The sequence below is a fragment of the Eleutherodactylus coqui genome, chromosome 9 (assembly GCF_035609145.1).
Source record: "Eleutherodactylus coqui strain aEleCoq1 chromosome 9, aEleCoq1.hap1, whole genome shotgun sequence".
Taxonomy (NCBI): Eukaryota; Metazoa; Chordata; class Amphibia; order Anura; family Eleutherodactylidae; genus Eleutherodactylus; species Eleutherodactylus coqui.
The window spans coordinates 147,935,822-147,955,552 of record NC_089845.1 but is presented as its reverse complement, the minus strand read 5'-3'; positions in this window follow the sequence as shown (position 1 = coordinate 147,955,552).

Sequence of the window (19,731 nt, the reverse complement as noted above, 5' to 3'; positions counted from 1 at the left end):
GCCGCTCTGCCTCCACTCCCTGAACGAAGCATGAAAGGAGCAATTACTGCTGGGATGGCTGTCAAGTGCCTAAGCGTCTGACAGTTGTCCTATGTACAAGGGCCTTGAGGCTTTATTCACATGTGCATTTTTACGTGGTTATTTAGCCCCGTTTTCATGCCGGTAGACAATTGCGAACCTTCCGAGGCATTGAATTCCAATGCATTCGTATAAATGGCGATTTTGCGGTGCGTAAAAATGTTGCGCTGGAAAAAATAGCACATACGCAACTGAAATCGGAGAGCGAAATTCTACACTGCTGGAAAAGATAAGTCTTGCTTTATCTTTCGACTGGTATACGCTGGCGGCTCCCATAGACTACTATGGGAGCCGGAAAAAAAGTGAGGGGAGAGAGTTTAGCAGCGTCCAGCGCAGGAAAAAGCTTACAGGTGCCCCTATTTAGGCATCTGAAGTCATTCCGAGGCTTTACGGGCTGCCGCATATTTTTTCGCGAATACATCGCACCCGGCCGTGTGAATGGACAAGAAGACACTAATTAAGCTCCGGACTTGATCGTGTCTTTTCATTCACACGCTTTAACGGCACATGTGGGTGACAGTCAAAACACGTATGTCATGTGAAAGAGCCCTAAAGGTAAGTAAATAAAGCAGAGATCTTCAACCTATTCTGGCGTTGTGGGACTACAGCTCCCAGCACACTTTCAGGGCATGCTGGTTGCTCTAGTTCTACAACTATATATGTCTCAGATTGCATACTAGTAGAATGGAGTAATCCTTCTGCTATTCTCTATAGGACCAAGCCCATTTCCTCCAGATCCCAACAAGAGTGTGATTGAAGCCGCATTACTCCAGATGTCATGTTACCGTGGTCAAATGACTAGCAGTCAGGAGGCGGCTCTGTACTCTCTAGTTGACCATCAATGAGTTACTGTAGTCTCCTGATCATTTCATCTGGGGCCCTGATTATGGCCTTAAGTGACATCCAAGATTAATGATTCAATTTAAAAAAAAAAAACATAAATAATGAAATCATTTTTTTTTCTGGTAGTGCAATTGGTCAGTTCTTGCTAGGACGGACGGACTTCCTGACTACTTTGTGCACTACTTAGTAATGGCACTAGTATCTCCAACTCTCATCCATGTCCCAGTATAAACTCTCCTAAGTAATGTGATGCCCACATCTGTCTCCATGAACCATCACAATTTTTTTTTGAAGCTATGCTTTATATGATTATACAAGATCGCCATCAAGTGGCCACTTGGGGTACTACCATCGCACATTAAAAGATGTAAGCTCTACATAATACTTTGTTGAGGTTGACAAGTTAAAGTTTTATTTTAGAAATTACTTTTGCAATGCAGATAATTCCTATAATTATGTGTAATGTAGCATTGCTCACAGCTTCCTTTATAGCTACCTGTGTACATATTGTCATATTATAGGTGGGCAATTATTTGGAAGGTGAAGCAAACTAATAGCATTAATGACTATATTCATCACTACTAATAAGTGACTATACTACATAGTAACATAGTAGCATAGTAGTATAGTCACTTATTAGTGATGAATATAATAATTCTATTAGTTTGCTTCACCTGTCATATAAAATATTTTGTTAGCACATCCTGCCTATAAAATGGGTATGTAATGTCCAATCAGGGCCAAAATGACTTAACAGTTTCATCCAAGGGGGCATCCTGTAGTAAAATATGTCCTCTGCTTAATATGCTTTCCATAGACTTGATTAAAGGGGTTGTCCGAGTTGTAATACCTCGGTACAACCCCTACCCCATGCACTAACATAAAACTAGTGATATACTTGCTGCTCCCATTGTGTCCTGCGCCGATGCTCGGTCCGCCAATGTTACTCTCTATTTATACAGCAGCAGTCCCATCTGGTTTATAGGAAGCCATAGGGACTGCAGCCATTAACAGAGCTCAGCGATCGATCACTGTAGTGTAGATGTGATTCCAGCAGGTGTAAGCGATATGGACGTAACCTGTGCGTTAATGACACATTGATTTCACAGTGATGCTGTGAGATTGAAAGTCACTGTATATCCTATATTTGGGCAATTCCTTGCAAAGAATTACTCATTATTTCCTATGGGATCTTAAAAAAAAAATTGCATGTAAGTTACATGCAATGCGATTTTTACCATTGAAACCGTTTTTTTCACGTGCGTTTTTAAGAAAGACACATCATGCTTGCATCCAGAATTGCAAGTTTTGAGTAGGATATCAGTCCGAGTTTTTCAGACGGATATTGTACTTTCCCATGTGAATGCATCCCAAGAGAGAAAATCACTTACTATTAGCTGCAGCCACGTCTGTGCAAGTCTCTCTTTCTGAAACAGCTCCTCCCCTCCATAGACTACTAGGAACTGCATGAGACAAGACTTACCTCCACTTACTTTGTTCCATCTGTATCACCAACGAAGACTTCACTTGACAATAATTTTCACAGCAAATAAGAAGGAAGGGAGACCCCTAGTGGTCAGCACTAAGAGTGATCTTTCAGCACAAAAATGTTAATTTAGGTAAATAAAGAGATTTGCACTTTTGCTAGTAATCACATTGGCTGTCATATACGCACAAAGTGCAGTGTTGACCGTTTAACAAGATTTAACTGAACAACTGTTGCTTTTTTTTTATAATATCCCACATTGACTACTCTAATCCTCTCATAGTTCATCTCTTGCTCCAAAGCCCATCTCTACTACTCATCATGCCACATCTGCTTCCTGTCCATGCCAGAGCAGCACTGGCATCCTGTACTTTCCCAAGTGAATGCCAATCTCCTCTAACTTACAAAGCCATGAATCACTCCTCTCCTCCTCAGTTCATTGTTATAATCTCTTAATAAACTCCTACATGTTCGCTGTGCTTCAACAATGACCCATTGCTCTCATTCTTTCCTATAACCTTCCCACCAATGCCCTCCAGCTTTTTCCCACATCTCACTCCATTCATGGAACGCATTACCTCGCCCCATCTGACTCTCTCCCAAGTTTGCTTACTTGAAAAGCTACTCAAGAAGCACATGACCAAGCAATAAGTGTTAAATAGATTATACTTATGTGCCATATTATGCTATGATTTTATAACTTCCAATTAACTTGTACAAAAAGAGTGGTAATTACATGACAAAAGCACTGTAACTGTCTGATTCTGGACAATCAGCAACTTAGAGAAGACCCTAGAGCAGAACTCTAAACTTTATTTTTTTTTTGTTACCTGGCCTGGCTCAAGGTCGGTCAGGACCCCCTCTTCTCTGAAAAAGTTAAATAATGTGTGTCTAACTTAAAGGCTATGTTAACCTTTTTGCATAAAAAATCAATACATATATATATAACCAAGTCCCTGCAGAGAAATATGATGCACTTATCTATTTTTTTTGCATTGAGTTTTCTTTCACATGCAGTTAGAAAGCCTCATACTTGGTTTGCAGGCACTTCTACATTCAAGTTTCTGGCTCAGGGACAACACTGACCAGCTGGTCTCTCTCATGAAGGTGCACAAGATCAACTCTGCTTCCCCTCTCCACTCACTACTATACAGTATCCCTCCTAATAATATGCCATAACATTCCAAGATAGCAGTACCTCCTTAAGAAAGTATGTGTATAAGTGGTTAACACGGTATGTTGATGGCAAAGACGAACAACATATCTCTAAAAATGTGTCAAGAAGATCCAAGTATGGAGGAGCTCCCTTCAAGATCCTATTCCTCTCCAAGTTCCTGAAACTTCTTTACAGCATTATCACATGCCGGAACTCCAATCTACAAGACAGAAGTCGCCTCACAATATAGCTATATATATATGAGCATTGCAGAAACATGGAGAGATCTAATATTCTGACATAAATTGCTTCTTGGCTCCCTTTTCCTCCATCACATAGGGTTTAGGCAGCAGATAATTGAATGCGGATATCAATCGTCTTGAAATATTAGGTCCTACAAAGAGAATTTCCGTTACTTTGTATAAAGAAATGTAGTTGGAGACAATTTATAGAACAACCTTTTCCAGGCACAAGGTGTATATTGTAATACAATATTCATCTTTTCAGGCTTACATAAAGGACACATTCTTCAGTACGGCCTATTGGTTACATTTCATAGAAGCCAAGTTGGATTATATTTAGACTGAATTTCTCGAAAGTTAATGATACCATTTAACTCCTTTACAAGAGCCAGGACCTTTGTTGATTCTCCCAACATGTAGTTTAGTGTGCCAGCAGTTTAGGCTTGTGAATTGTGTTAAGGGGTTTAAATATAAAGGGTTGTTTGAGGGGATAAAAAAGCAAAACATTTAGGCTACATTCATACTAGCATTTTTTTGACTGATCCAGTTTTACTAAAAATGGAAATCACCAAAGCAGAAGTGAAGAAGAAATAAGCTGAGAACATCCCTTCCTTTATTTGGCAGATTTATAAAACAGATCTGTCAAAAACTGAAAGAATGCTTTCCGTTTATTTCCTTTTTACAGCATTGAAAACGAATCCATTTTCTTGTGCAACCTGGTAGAGATGAGAGAACCGAACAACAGTGGATGATGCCCTTCTGCATCACAGGAGGTATTTGTGCCTCCCTTACATCCCATGCATTGTGTGGGGGTTCTTCAATGAACGTGGCTCAGTGGTTAGCACTGTTGCTTTGCAGTGCTGAAGTTCTAGGTTCAAATCTAATCAAGAACAACATCTGCATGGAATTTGAAAAACACCATACATCTGTTAACCTTTTTGCATAAAAAAATCAATACACATATATAACCAAGTTTCTGCAGAGAAATATGATGCACTTATCTATTTTTTTTGCATTGAGTTTTCTTTCACATGCAGTTAGAAAGCCTCATACTTGGTTTGCAGGCACTTCTACATTCAAGTTTCTGGCTCAGGGACAACACTGATCAGCTGGTCACTGATCAGCTGTTGCCCTTGATCAGATTTGAACCAAGAACTCCAGCACTGTAAGTCAACAGTACTAATGACTGAGTCATCATACATGTTCTTCCTTCACCAAAGGAAGAGAGAAAATACAAATTCCATGCATATGTTGTCCTTGATTAAATTTGCACCTAGAACCCCAGTGCTGCAAGGCAACAATGCTAATGACTAAGCCACCATGCTTCTTCTTTCTTCTCCTCTAAAGTAGAAGGAGAATATATTCTTCGTTTTCCTCTCTTTCTCCTCCTCCTTATCTAGAGGAGGAGGAGGAGGAAGAAGGAGGAGGAGAAGGAAGAAGCATGGTGGCTCAGTCATTATCTCTGTTGTCTTGCAGCACTACCCTTCTAGGTTCATCTGCATTGAGTCCATATGTAGTGGACAGGTTCAGTTCTCTGGCTGGTAAAGATGCCGGGGTAAAACCCGATGAAGTGTCACAAGTGGCTCTACCATCTTCTCCCGGAAGATCCAAAGCGTAGTCGGCCCAGCTGCAGACAGGACCCAGTAATAGCAACCGTGCTGAATAACTTTATTACCTGTTTGTTCTCGTGACGCCAGTGCCTCTTTACAGTAAGCAAACCAACTAACAAAGTCCACAGTCAAAGGAATAGTTTTAAACCGGAGGCACACGGTTTTCTTTAACTTGTACAATTAACTTAAATTTTTCAATGACAAAGCGTTACAACAGTCTCGGGCATGACATTTTCAAGCACATTCGTTTTTTTCTTCACCTCAACAAGTTTGTATCTAGAGGTCACTCTTCTCATGCCCATCCTCTGAACATCCGCAATCTCAGTTATCTGATGGACGATCCCTGGGGGTGCTTCTGACACTTGAAGGGAATATACCACATACCCCTCCATTTTCCCATCACATCCTTTCTTTCACGGCTCCAATCACACTTAACAACTTGGTTACTCAGTCCTCATTCGCTCTCAACATGGAGGTAATTAAGCGGAGGGACTATGCATTCTCCACCGCCGACTCCAGGAAAACAAGATCTGCACTCCACGGTCCCTGGAGGGAAGATATCGCATAGGCACAGGGATAGGCCCGAGACTCGGCTCGGGTACCAGCATCTGATCTCCTGTCTCCTCCTTTACCGACTACATCTCCACTCTCTTCTCCAGTAACGCTGACTACTGCACCACTGCATCACACCTCCTCTCTCCTTCATGTCCCGTCTACCACTCACTCTCTAAGTCCTCCCCCCAACATTCCTTACCAACCACACATGTCAACAAAAAACATAGACAAACATGAATGCACCAGCAGAGAACAAACATCACAGAGAGACACTAACTCTGGCCACTACACATGCAAATGTTGTCCTTGGTGAGATTTAAACCTTGGACCTCAGCACTGCAAGGGAACTGTGCTAGCCACTGAGCCACATTGATTGAAGAACCACCACCACCAAAAACCTTCTGTGCTGCTCAGGAAACAAAAATGGAAGTAAAAAATGAATTGCGTTCCGTTTTAAGTCCATCCCCCATTGACTACAATGCAAGAAAAATGTCATGTGTTTTTATTCCATTTCTGTAACTGGAAACAAAAGTTCAGCAGTGTGAAGTTGGTCCAGTGCGAAAAATGGAATGGAGGCAGAAAATACAGAAACGGATTAAAACTTAAGGTCTTCAGTTTCAATACATTTCTATGGACTGCAAAACTCAAATGCTTTCTTTACGGTTTGCTGTTCCCACGATGGAACAGCAAAACAGGAATGAAAGGTCCTTAGTTATGGCCAAAGTGCTGAAATATTAAACTTCTCTTTATACTTACTTTTGGAATTCTTCGCCATTTCCTCTCTAATGGGGTCAATGGCCTCCTCTCTGTTTACATAGGGACAACATGAGCAGATCCACCACTCCCGGATCACTGTAGCGACTCCCCTATGGCTAATATGATTGGTTGTGATTGGCCGGCAGCAAAAGTCATATATATTTATTGCACAATGAAAGTTTTGTATCGTGCCTATACTGCAGTGGTCACAACCAAAGGGAACCTGACCCTAAATGTATTACTGATGTCTGTAACAAAAACCAGTTCAGCATCAGACTCTTGGATTTAACCCCCTAGTGACCAGTGTTTTGACTAGATACTTTTTAGCAATAGTATACACATGGTGGTTTAACAAACTGTAAAATTGTACAAATGTAGTCTCAACTAAAAGGGACAACTGTGCGGGGGTGGGGGTAGGGGGGTGTGTTAGGTTGGTGGGATGTGTTTTTTTTTTTCTTATTTTTACCTAGATAGGCAGATATAAGATGGATATTTTATATAACATGAGGTTTCTCACTTTGCCATTTTTATCTTATTTTGCAGTTTTTCACTGTAACTGGTCTTCTATAGGAGTTTTTGTAGAATACTGCCCCCTGTAGTAATAATAGTCGCTGGCAGAGCTAGTCTGGCTCATGAATAGTGTACAGTCCTGCACAGCTTAAGAGGTGGGAAGCTCATGACTACTCAAGATTGTACTCTGGACAGGATACACATAGGTATCTATGATTCTGCGCCACATATATATCAGCATTATTGACAAGATATCTGTAAACAAATGGCGCCCCCTGCAGGTCGGGTTGTTGAGATCAGTGCTTGATTGAATTATAACAGCATTTGTATTACACTGACCACATGCTTTGTTTCATTCAACATTACCAAGTTTTTACCATATACTTGAGGCATAAGTTGTATGTCTGTCCAGTTGAATACCTGTTGACTTTCAGTATACAAAACACAAGATGCTGTTTTTCGACAGGGCAGAAAACGTGGCAGGGTTACTTTTCTATTGTATTTACAGTGAAAAAAAAACTTCTATCCAGACAAATACTTAGCTTTTTTTTTGAGGGGGGGGGGGGGGGGGATGGAATTTAGTGGCAACAGAATATTAAGATAGAACTTGGATACTTGGTCATGGGCTCAACCTCTTATTTCAAGTTATAAAAGAGTCTGTTCTTGAGTTAAAGTTTTCCCTATGAAGTCTGTGTTAACAACTTTGTCGCCATTGCATAGGGCAGGCACACTGTATTGACAAGTGGAGATTTGCTTTTCATGTGGCAAAATGCAAGTCGGCGAAGTACATGCATCATTTCATATGTAAGCAGAGTTGCCCTTTAGGAATCTGGTGAAAGGCGATTGAGACGCTCCCTGGAAGAAGTAACGGTGGCATTATTGGCTGTCACCAGGCTTTTCTAGAACCAAATATAAGTAAATCAAGCTATACACAAGAGAGAAAAGTTGACTCAACACGCACATAATTAGGGAATTGACTGTCAGTCTCATGTGTCTGGGGATTGCTGACTGTTCCTCAGTGGCAGTGGTTGGGGTAAGAGGGATCGGGCATATTTGATACAACATGCCTGTTCCTGCATTGCCACGGTAGATAAGCCGCTGCCATATGGGTCTTAGCAGCTTATTCCAGTCTCCCTAAACATGTGCGCTTGGCCTTGCTGTTAGGGCATGTTCACAGTGGAGTTAGCTGACAGTAATTTTTTGACAGGACAGGTCATCAGTAGTTGATCGGCAGTGATCCGTCGCTTAGGAACTTTGGCCAGTATTTTTAATCTGGCCCTCTGTCAATGTAGACAGAGCTGGAAGCTGGCAGCTCCATCCACATTGCAGCGGCTGGGGTTTATAATGGAGGCACAACTCCTATTGAATTTAGTGGGATTCCAGATAACAGTTGATCGCAGGGAGTTCCTAGCAATGGACTCCCAAAATCAACTATTGGTGACCTATCCTGAGAAAAAACCCTTAGTTACGAAAAACCCATTTATTGCTATTACATCACCAGCAGAATAAACCCAAACAGAAGGCATATTTCTATTAAGTTTCCCAATGTTTTAATTCAGCCCCACCCACTCAACAAGGGAGAGACTGAAGCAACACCAAAAAACAACTCAACCTCAGTAACCTTATCAATAGTACCACGTTTACGAAACTCACTCCAATAATCTGCTTCTAAATGTCAGCATCCTATGTGCATGAGACTCTTGATCTGCGGGTCCTGTAATAACTTTTGAAACACTGACAGTTCATCTCTGCCAATATTAGTAAATTTTTGCAAAAGAATGAATTGGTTAAATGGGTGTTACGATCGTGTGGGCAGACAAAGCACGGGGCCCACATGATCGTGACCAAATGGGACACAGACGGGTTTCATGCAACTGGCCCTGGCTATAGGGAGGTAGACCTGGCCCTACCTAAGCGGGGACATTGCCCCGATAAGGGCAGCCCAGCGGTCTTCGGATCTGGGCCCTAGCTGATCCTAGGAGCCACACACCAGAACAGGATGCATTCACATGCCACATGACAGGGCCTGAACAATAGGATACACAGAGCCAGAATATACAGCATACAACATGCAACCACTAGTAACAGATAGGAAGCTTAATATAAATACCAGGTATTAGTTGACATGTTGTACAATATGTGGAAGCTAGCAGGCCACTTCATGGCTCCTGGTTATACTGCTAGTTCCTACACTAACCAGGAGTCCAGCAGAACCGGACAGAGTTAACACAGAACGCTGCAACAGGACACAGATAGCAGGTCACACAGCAAACTAACACCAAACTGACAGAATTTAAACGTACAAACAGACATAAACCAGGTCACACTGCAAAACTTCACCAGACAAGCATTCATGACTGCTCACCTTAGAGGCCATACAGAGACTGACCAGGAGCTGATTTATATGTGAGCACAGATCTAGGGGATTGGCTAACAGGAAGTACCACACCCAGCCAGCTCAATCATTAACCCTGAGAGTGCTGTGCTGCTGGAATCACAATAGTACAATATGTCTCAGCAGCACACGTAACAATGGGTTTTCTGGTAGTTGGATACTGATTATACTCATTGTAGGTCATCAATATCTGACTGGTGAAGTTTCACTACCTGGGACCCCACCAATCAAGGTGCTGGAGTGAGTGCCATGCCCTCCTCACTGCTTACCAGGCACAGCGCTGTACATTTTGTAGTGGCAGTGTCTAGTATAGCACTTCAATCACATTCACTTGAATAGGAATGAGCTGCTGAAAGGCCACGTGACTAATGAACGTGATGCCGCTGGCTTGAGAAGAGGACACATTGCTCTCTCTCTTGAGTGCCACAGCTTTTTCAAACATCTTATCCACGGGGGCCCCGGGTGGTAGACCCCCACTGATCAGATTTTGATGACCTATCCTGAGGATTGGGGATCAATATCTGAGCTATGGAAAACTCTTTTAATGGCGACGGCTATCTTAAGTGTTTGGTTAGGTTAAGAAATGGCTAATTAGTCTGGCAGTAACAACCAAAAGGCTGGTGATTTTTTTAGGTTTCATTTTAGATGCCCTATACAGACCAGTTTTTCTATTTCTGAGGTCTAGAAGTACATATATGGCTATGAATACTTTTTTCCTACATTGTATAATTGACACAAACTTTTCGACTTATTATAATGCATTAATGACATGTACAAGGAAACATTAAGTGCTCACAACAATGTTCCCAACCCACAGTCGATGACTACCTGTCTCTTTGAATAATCCTATGTGCTCTATGTTGGTCTGTACAGAGGAAATTATCAACAAGTAGAGGATATCCTGTACTAGTATTGAATGGCTTTTAGCTTAAAGGTACTTCCCTTCTTGTGGGAATTTTATGTAATCAGGATCAAACTACACAACGTTAGAATGATTTCATAGAGTTAGACTCTGAGACTTTATAAACATGTCTGCTCCATTGTACACAAGTGAAACACCATTGTTACCATAGAAAACACTTCCTTTTTTAGTTCAGATCTTGGATGGAAATGTTACACTTCTTAAAAAAAATTGACTTTGTTCAAAATTGTGTTACTGTTTTTCTATGGGGCTGTGAACATTTAAGATGCTTGAGATTACCGCTTCAAGATTTCTGCTATTCTTCATACAACAGTTATACTGCAATATATAGTATATCACTGTAAGAAGGCCTTTGGACTTGTATGTTACCATTTGTACAGATGTGTATTTTGAAACCTTTAGAGCCTCCACCTACCATGTGGCATTTACACTGATGTGCCAAAAGTCATGGGATAGGAAATAATATTGTGAAAAGACCCTGTGTAGAACGGTGAAGTGCAGCAACTTGACATTGCATCGATTTTACAAGTGGAGAAAAGATGTCTGGAGGGATGTTGTTGTCATATCATATGGATAGTCACTCACAGCTCTAGGGTATTTGTAGGTGCGGGATCTCAGGTGTAAATGGACCTCTCCACTGCACCCCTTAAATGCTTGATTGGGCTCAGGTTGGGCGAATAGGTTGTCAGAACTCTCCAAAATTCTCCTCGAAACAATTCTGGACAATTCGGGCCCAATGGCATGGTGCGAATGGACTCCAAGCAGGCACCAATCAGTGACATCTATTGGGAGATCAATGGACTTGACCCATGCCATGACAACACCCGCAGCCTACACAGTGCCTTGTTGACAATTGGGGTCCATAGCTTCATGCGGTCTGTGCCACACAGGAACCCTGTCATCAGCCCAAAAGAATTGGTACTGGTACTTATCAGACCATGCCATAGGTTGCCAATCCACTAAGGTCCAGTTATCAACTTCACAGCCCCAGGGGATGCATTCAATGTTGTGGTGTTAACAGAGGCACTCTGGTAGATCTGCTGCTCCTATGGAAGCTGAAGAATGTCACACGTACCTGCAGAATATGCATGAGCGGGCTGCTGCATTGACTTTGGATATGATTTCTGCCAGAGTCACTTGTCTGTTGGCAAGGAAAATTCTAGTGAGATGCCATCAGTCACGATCATTAAGGAACTGTGGATGGTCACTGTGCTGTCCACTGTGGATGGTAATGTCTTCTATGAAATTTTCCCAGTATACATGTGACACTCTGGCAGAGGCGTAACTTGAAGTTCCTGGGCCCTAATGCAAAACCTGTAACAGGGCCCCCAACTATAATGCTTTATTCATAGTACTGGGCTCCCTATATAGAGAAGAGAGCCCTTATGGGCCCCTTAAGGCTTCTGGGCCCGGGTGCAACCGCATCCCCTGCATCCCCTATAGTTATGCCAGTGCACTCTGGGTTGAGGAATGTAAAATGCCCGCACAGCTTCAGAAATGAAATGTCCCATCCATCTGGCACCACTATCACGCCTTGTTTGAACTCCAATCATTCATATCTCCTTGCCATGACCACATGACCAGTGTTCAACGTCAGTCACAGGACAACACCTCACAATTTATACAGCTGTGGGCATTCGCAAGCCGTCATCTGAGGTAACGCCACATCATAATCAATTTACATACTGCTATCCCATGACTTTTGGCACATCAGTGCGAAAAGGTAGCAAAGGTGGCACTGAATGATCCTAGAGATAGAGTGGGAAGCATAGTTCAAAGTTAAAGTAACACTGGCTACACTGTGTGGATGTGGCAGAAAGAGGAAGCTGTCACCAGATTTCTGAGAAGGCAGTGGTCAAAAACCCTTGAGCGACCGCAAAAGACCTGCAGCAAGATTTGGTGGCAGCAGGCACTGAGGTTTCTGTTTGTGCAGTAAAGCGCATACTATTGTCTGAAGGTCTTCATGCCCAAACTCCAAGTCGTATCGTACACCTCTACTGACCCAAATGCTCAAGGAAAGTTTAAGCGAAGAGAAAAGATTTCACTAACCTATAAATGATGATTGTTATTAATTGTCTTTTCTGGACAATATCCTGGCATATGTCTGGTTACCAGATGTCAGGGGCGTAACTATAGGGGATGCAGGGAATGCGGTTGCACCCGGGCCCAGGAGCCTTAGGGGGCCCATAAGGCCTCTCTTCTCCATATAGGGAGCCCAGTACTATGAATAAAGCATTATAGTTGGGGGCCACATTCCAGGTTTTGCATTGGGGCCCAGGAGCTTCAAGTTATGCCTCTGCCAGAAGTCTATGGGTACACTAAACGTATGTCTTGGGAGCACTGACCAAAGTATGTCAAAGACAGCCTCACCTTCGCCTTACAAGTTACAATTATCATTATTTGTATGGGCGTCTTATTAAAGTTAACAAAAAGTTATGGTTCTGAAGGGAGAGTGAGAAGGCTAACTGTGAACTTTCACAGCAGTTGGAAGTAGATTACACCTACGCCGAGTGATGTGATAAAAGACTAATAAAAAGGTCATGTACTGTACATGTCTGGATATAATAATGGATTCATATCTCCTACATTGAAAGAAGTCCAGCTGCTGAATTGTATGGAGAAGAAAGTAGTACAGGGGGAGGAGAGGGCTGGGGAGAAGATACAATGATGTGGGTTACAGCCAAGGGTGTGACCATCCAGAACAATTAGTCAGGACAAAGGCACCTTCCGTTCCCATATTGCTCATAACATATTAACCTTTTCATTCCTAGTGGAGCTTCCTCCAGAACTACACTGTCACTTTTGTAGACTTCTAATTAACCAATAATGAATGTTGCCAGAGTAATGCTGGTATTTATAGAAGCCGAAATACAATCATAGCGCAATAACCGATGTTTGGCGTGAGTGTCCCTTTAAGAACGGTGAAAACAAAATCTACTTCTCTCGGATAAGATTAATTCAAGTCCCTAATATTATTAACCCTCAAGTCTTTGTTGCCTATGTTTATGTAATCTGCATCTCTGTCTATGACTTTGCTTTAAAGGAGCACTCCAGTGATTTGTGTACCTTTTCTCCTTGTAGAGAGTGCCAAGTAGGCATAGGGAGACTTATAGGCCATACAATGATCCCCTGGGAAAAAAAGGTATGCAAATAAGCTCTCCTTTCAATAAGATGGAAGTTGGAAGGTAGCTTCTCTATAAGTCAATATCGGTTCTTTAACAAGGCTTTGCAACATGACTATGTAATAGAGATGAGCGAGCATGCTCGGTTAAGGAAATTACTTGAGCAAGCATCGGCATTTTCAAGTAACTGCCTGCTCGTCCGAAAAGATTCGGGAGGGGCAGGGGAGGGGGGAGATCTCTCTCTTCCCTCCGCTCCCCCCGCCTCCCCCCAAATCTTTTCGGACGAGCAGGCAGTTACTCGAAAATGCCGATGCTCGCTCAAGTAATTTCCTCAACCGAGCATGTTTGCTCATCTCGACTATGTAAATAAGTCAAACCCGAATTCATCATAAGGAAAAGACATCCATCTACACACATCTGTATCTGGGTTCTTGCATCTCTGTAAGGGGCTACCCTAAATGGTTAAATGTTGCCATGGAGATGGATTGTGACTTGTGCTAAAAATTGCTGCCTGCACCAAAATTTGCACCCGGTTTCAGCACATTGAAACTGAGCATGCTCTGTGGGACCTCTCAAGAGAGATGAGGTCAGCATTGTAAAAGGTGCTGGAGCTGCGTCACAGCTTGTAGAGCGCAAGGACAGTGACTGTGTTGCTGCTGGAACGCTGACGTGCAACAAAGTGCTATGGAGTTGCTAAAAAGGTGCGACAGCCTGCAGAGAGAGCAGAGTTGTTGCTGGAGAGCCCAAGTTCAGCTGAGAGCGCTGGTGAAGTGCAAAATAAGGACTACTGTTCTGTTGACTGAGGACACAATTGGACCCAAGGATAGGAGCTGCGTAAAGGCCAGAGGGCATAACTGTGCAGCTGAACCATGGACCAAGGCCAGGAAGGACATCAGAGTGTTTGTTTGCAACAATCCATAAGTTATGCCAGCCTCTGTAAAGTCACTAGGAGTGCACACCATTAGGAACTACTGTGTTTCCCTGAAAATAAGACCCTGTATTATATTAATTTTTGCCCCAAAACAGGCGCTAGGTATTATTTTCGGGGGATGTCTTATTATACTTACCTAGCAGACTCAGTCCAGGTACCTCCTGTTGCTCTGTAGAACTCCAACGTGCTTCTTGCAGTCCTCAGCCTCCCACAGAAAATACTTCCTGGTTTCGGGATTCATAAATCCCACCTCCAGGAAACGATGGCACTGATTGTTTCTCAAGCGCTGCTCAGCCAATCAATGCAGTGCTCGATGAATCAATGCGATGGCTCTGATTGGTTCATTGAGCACTGCATTGATTGGCTGAGCAGCGATCGAAGAACCAATCACAGCCATCACACTGTGGGGGCCAGATTTATAAACTGTGGGGGCCAGATTTATAAATTGTCTGAGTCGCAGCATTGTTTGGCCAATTCATAAATCCCGCCTCCACAATGAAATGGCTGCTCAGCCAATCAATACAGCGCTTGATGAACCAATCACAGCCATTGCTTGCTGGAGGTAGGTTTTATAAAGTAATCTTCTGTGGGCGGCCGAGGACTGAAAGAAGCATTTCGGGGCTCCGGAGAGCAGTGTGGGGGACCTGGACCGAGCCAGCTAGGTATTGAATTCCTTTTTTCATGCAATGCAGCTAGGTTTTTTTTGAGGGGGTAGGGCTTATATTTCAAGCCTCCCTGAAAATCCCCCCAAAACAAAGTAGGTCTTATTTCAGGGAAACAGGCCCTGCTGCAATAAGAGATAGGGGAACTCTAGTGAATCATGAGATACTTGTTATTTGGGCAGTTCTGGTCTTGAGTGGTCAGGAGTGGACTAATATCGAGACATTACCCAGAGTCGAGCCTGAAAATGTAAACACATTGTTATTTGAGTAATCAAATGGTGACGGTTGAGGTGTTGCTTCTTTAGACATGAACTTTGTGAGACATTACAGGAATTGTCTTTCTGTTACATGGAGTTGATCTTTAAACTATATTTTTGGTATAGCTTTGCTTGCAATTTTTCTTATTGTACACCAATCATTATTCGTCCTGCATTCATTATGCAAATCAGCTCTCCTTTGCAAAAAAAAAAATCCCTTTTCATATATAAATATTTTGATCACGTCACTCCAAATACAGGCCGCAAAAGCCAATAGATTGTTATCATTTGCTCCGACTTTTCAAGTATTCCTTATATTCTGTTTTTAGATCTCAGAATCAAAGATATTTTGATGCAGATGAAATGAGGAAAGAGGCGGCACAAGAAATCCTTGGCTCAGATCACAAACAGCTTTTGCATTTGCCTGCTGAGCAAAGATTGCAGAAAAGTGATGTATGCTTCTGCCGGAGGGAAGATTTAATCATGGGCCGTCACTGATGGCACAATATGGCTGTGATTTATTGCAAAAGCTCTTCCAATCCAGAGAGAAGTCACTTTGAGTTGGCTATTTACAATAATGAGAAGAGTTACTAAAGATATAAACAAAGAAGAAGAGAAGGCAGGATAAGGGGGGGCGCCAGGTGCTGCCTGCAATAGTGTTTCTTAGAGGACACAAGAATACAGTGCAGGACATAGGGGTCAAAAAACAATGTAGGGGTCAATCCAACTCTTACAGTAGACACTGTCAACTGATTGTGTCTCCAACAAAGATCATTCTAATAAAGGAAATGTAAACCTCTAAGGGGGCAGTTAGAATTAGAGTGACTTTTAATGAAACGCCAGAGCGATGCCAGTGCTGCAGAAGAATATTAACAGTATGGTGAGTTTTCATCTGATGCATCTAAAGAGTATTTCCCTTTAAAAAGGTCACAGTCAATAGAAGTCCTTGAGTTGCCCTCTACTGTCAAGTTCTGAAAAATTCTGTTCACAGTTAGTTATTTCCAGCGATAGACCGGCCAACCAGAGGATCCTACTACCAGTTATCCTGAGATCATAATAAACCAGGCGGTCCAGCAGAAGACAACCCTTTTATAGGTTGGAGCAGATCTCTTTGGCAATTTCAGAAATAACATTTATATCTTGTTCATACAAGTTTTTCCTCAGTGTTTTTAAACGCTTGTAGAAAAACTCAGCTATTTCAAGCATTTTAGGCCGTCTTCATTCAGGTATATATGCATAGAATAGAACCCATTGATATTAATGGGCTTGTTCACACGCACGTATTTTCCTGCGGTATTTCAGTTGTGCAAAATACAAACAAACTACAGCATGTTCTATTTTCCTGCAGCAAAATTCCCCATAGAAGTCAATGGGGACGTGCAAATGCTAGCAAAATACGCTAGGTGATACGTGAAACACTGTGTAATTGAGCAGGAAGAAGTAAACATCCTTAATAGAGATGAGCGAGCGAGCATTGCCCTTAGCGAGTACCTGCCCGCTCGAGACAAAAGGTTCGGGTGCCGGCGTGGGGGAGCGGTGAGTAGCGGCAGTCAGCAGGGGGGAGCGGGGAGGAGACAGGGAGAGAGATCTCCCCTCCGTTTCTCCCCGCTCTTACCCGCAACTCCCTGCCCACCTCCGGCACCCAAACCTTTTGTCTCGAGCTGGCAGGTACTCGCTAAGGGCAATGCTCGCTCGAGCAATTGCCCTTAGCGAGTATGCTCGCTCATCACTAATCCTCAGACTAATTAGCCATTTCAGTCTATGAGCTGGGATCACTAGGGAGTGGTTGGAGGAACACAACAAGGAATTCTCTATACTAACGTGGCCCTCAAACTCACCAGACTGTAACCCCATTGAATAGGTTTGGGATATGCTGGAAAGGGTTGTGAGATCTGCTCCCACTTATCTGTAAAATGTGCACCAACTGATGCGGCTGCTGCACAGGGCATGGGTGGAGTTGAGTATGGAGGATGTCTCCCACCTTGTAGATTCTGCTCTCTGACATCTGAAAGCCATGATCACTCAAAAAGGTGGACCAACCCGCTATTGTCTAGGTGTTCCTAATGCATTCAGTATATAGTGAATACCTAGAAGCATATCAGAGCTCACATTACTGTATTCTTAGTTCTCACACTAATGCTTCAAAACAGATTGATGATGCAGTCACATGTCTGTAACTGCATCCAAAGACTCTAATTGGGTCAGTATGTATCCAAGCAATATGCAAATTTGCCTCCTTGCTATTGTGATAATTGATTGAAATGAGGCTGTTGCGTGGCACCAGAGAGTGATGGAGTTAACGTGTACAGGTTTGTGGCACTCCAGAGAGGGGAGCCCTGGCATCACACATAGGAGGAAGAGACTTGTTTGGATCTCAGACAAAAGAGGATTTCATATTCATTAGAATTATTGTCTTTTCAGAACAAATTGATGTATTGGATGAAATCTCCATCTCAGCAGCAGATGGATTAATGCGGATTACTCTGTAATTAAGTGTTTGTTTGTCCTCCTGAAAACCTAATAACAATAACTTGTAAATTAATACAGAAGGAGATATTCAGTATTATACATATTACGATGGGGAAGGTCTGCAAGGATTTCCAGAGCGAGCAAAGGAAGTGGAGGATTCAAAAATGTAGCGTTGGACATATATTTGTAAATCAGAAATATGCACACAGGCAAATAGGTCTCCTTACAAGTTCTGAGCTCTGTTCCCCTGGACCCAGTCAGGTTGACGTTTGCATGCTATGCTGTCTTCATCCGTCAGTCTGTCTGCTAGCTCGTCACTTCAGTTGTCTGTATGTCCTATCCACCTATCTGATTGGTATTTTGATGCCCGATTAATGTTTGTTTGTACTACTCATTCATTGGTTGGCGGACGCCCGAGTCTCATCCTGTTTGTTCCCCTTCGTCTGTTGGTAGATGGATGCTAGACCCTCGTCTTGTTCATCTGTTCAGTCTATAGGTGTTTGGATGCCTCATTCCATTCCATTCCTAAGTGTGTGGACACCTAAATCTTTTGGTGTGGCAGTGTTCCCTCTCTGACCTTCTCCTAGTGTCCGGTTATTCCTTATTGCCAGCCAGAGATAGACTAGACCCAGTAGGTATGAGACGTAGGGCCGTCCTTGTCAGGAGCCCTACTATGTCCTGCTTAGTTTAAGGAAAATATTCCCAGGTTTTTATTTGTCTTGTCCATATCCATCCAGTTTTAGTCTGTCTTTGTCCCGTTTAGTCCGGTTTTAGTCGTGTCTAGTGACACCGTTTTGGGCTTTGTGTTTTTTTCCTGCAGGGACGTGACAAGTAGACGGTATAATGGCTAGTTTAATTAGAGAGGACCTCCTAGTGGTCAAAACACAGATAGCAGTGCAATAATCATTCTTTAATTAAGCTTCATGTATATGAGTGTAGATTGCAGCCCCTAATATGGTGCATAATATGGATCTCTTAATTCTATGTGAGATTCATTCCATAGGTAACGTTTCCCTCTTTAGGCACTGAAAGCCATGTCCATAATCTGTAAGACACAGCTGTATGAGAGCTTTTTCTTTGTTGTATTATTAAGGCATCGTTTTGGGGAAACATATAATGTATTATATAACTTTTATTTATTTTTCGGGGGACGATTGGAAAAAAAAAAATTCCGCCATTTTTTTTTGGATTCCATTTTTATGGTGTTCAGCATACAGAATAAGTAATGTGATAACATTCTCCGGGTCGCACGATTCTGGTGATACCAAGTTTATACAATTTTTTTTATGTTTTGATATTTTTTTTTTTACCCTAGAAACACTTTTTCCTTGAAAGTTTGCATTTGTGTCGCCGCATTCCAAGAGCCATATCGTTTTCATTTTTCCCCCAGGGGAGCTCTGCGGGAGCTTGTTTTTTGCGGGATGAGCTCTACACTTCAGTACTCTCATATTTAGAATCATATAACATTTGGGTCACTTTTTATTCCATTTTTTTTAAAGGAAAGATTAACAGAATCTGCAATTGTGTTTCATTTCTGCGGGTCGTACAATTACATCAATACCAAATTAATATAGCTTTTTTTTTTACAACATTTCACATGTATCTTTTCTATCCCTCCATTCAAGGACCCTTAAAGGGGTTGTCCCGAGAAATCAAGTGGGGTTCAGCACTTCTGTATGGCCATATTAATGCACTTTGTAATGTACATTGTGCATTAATTATGAGCCATACAGAAGT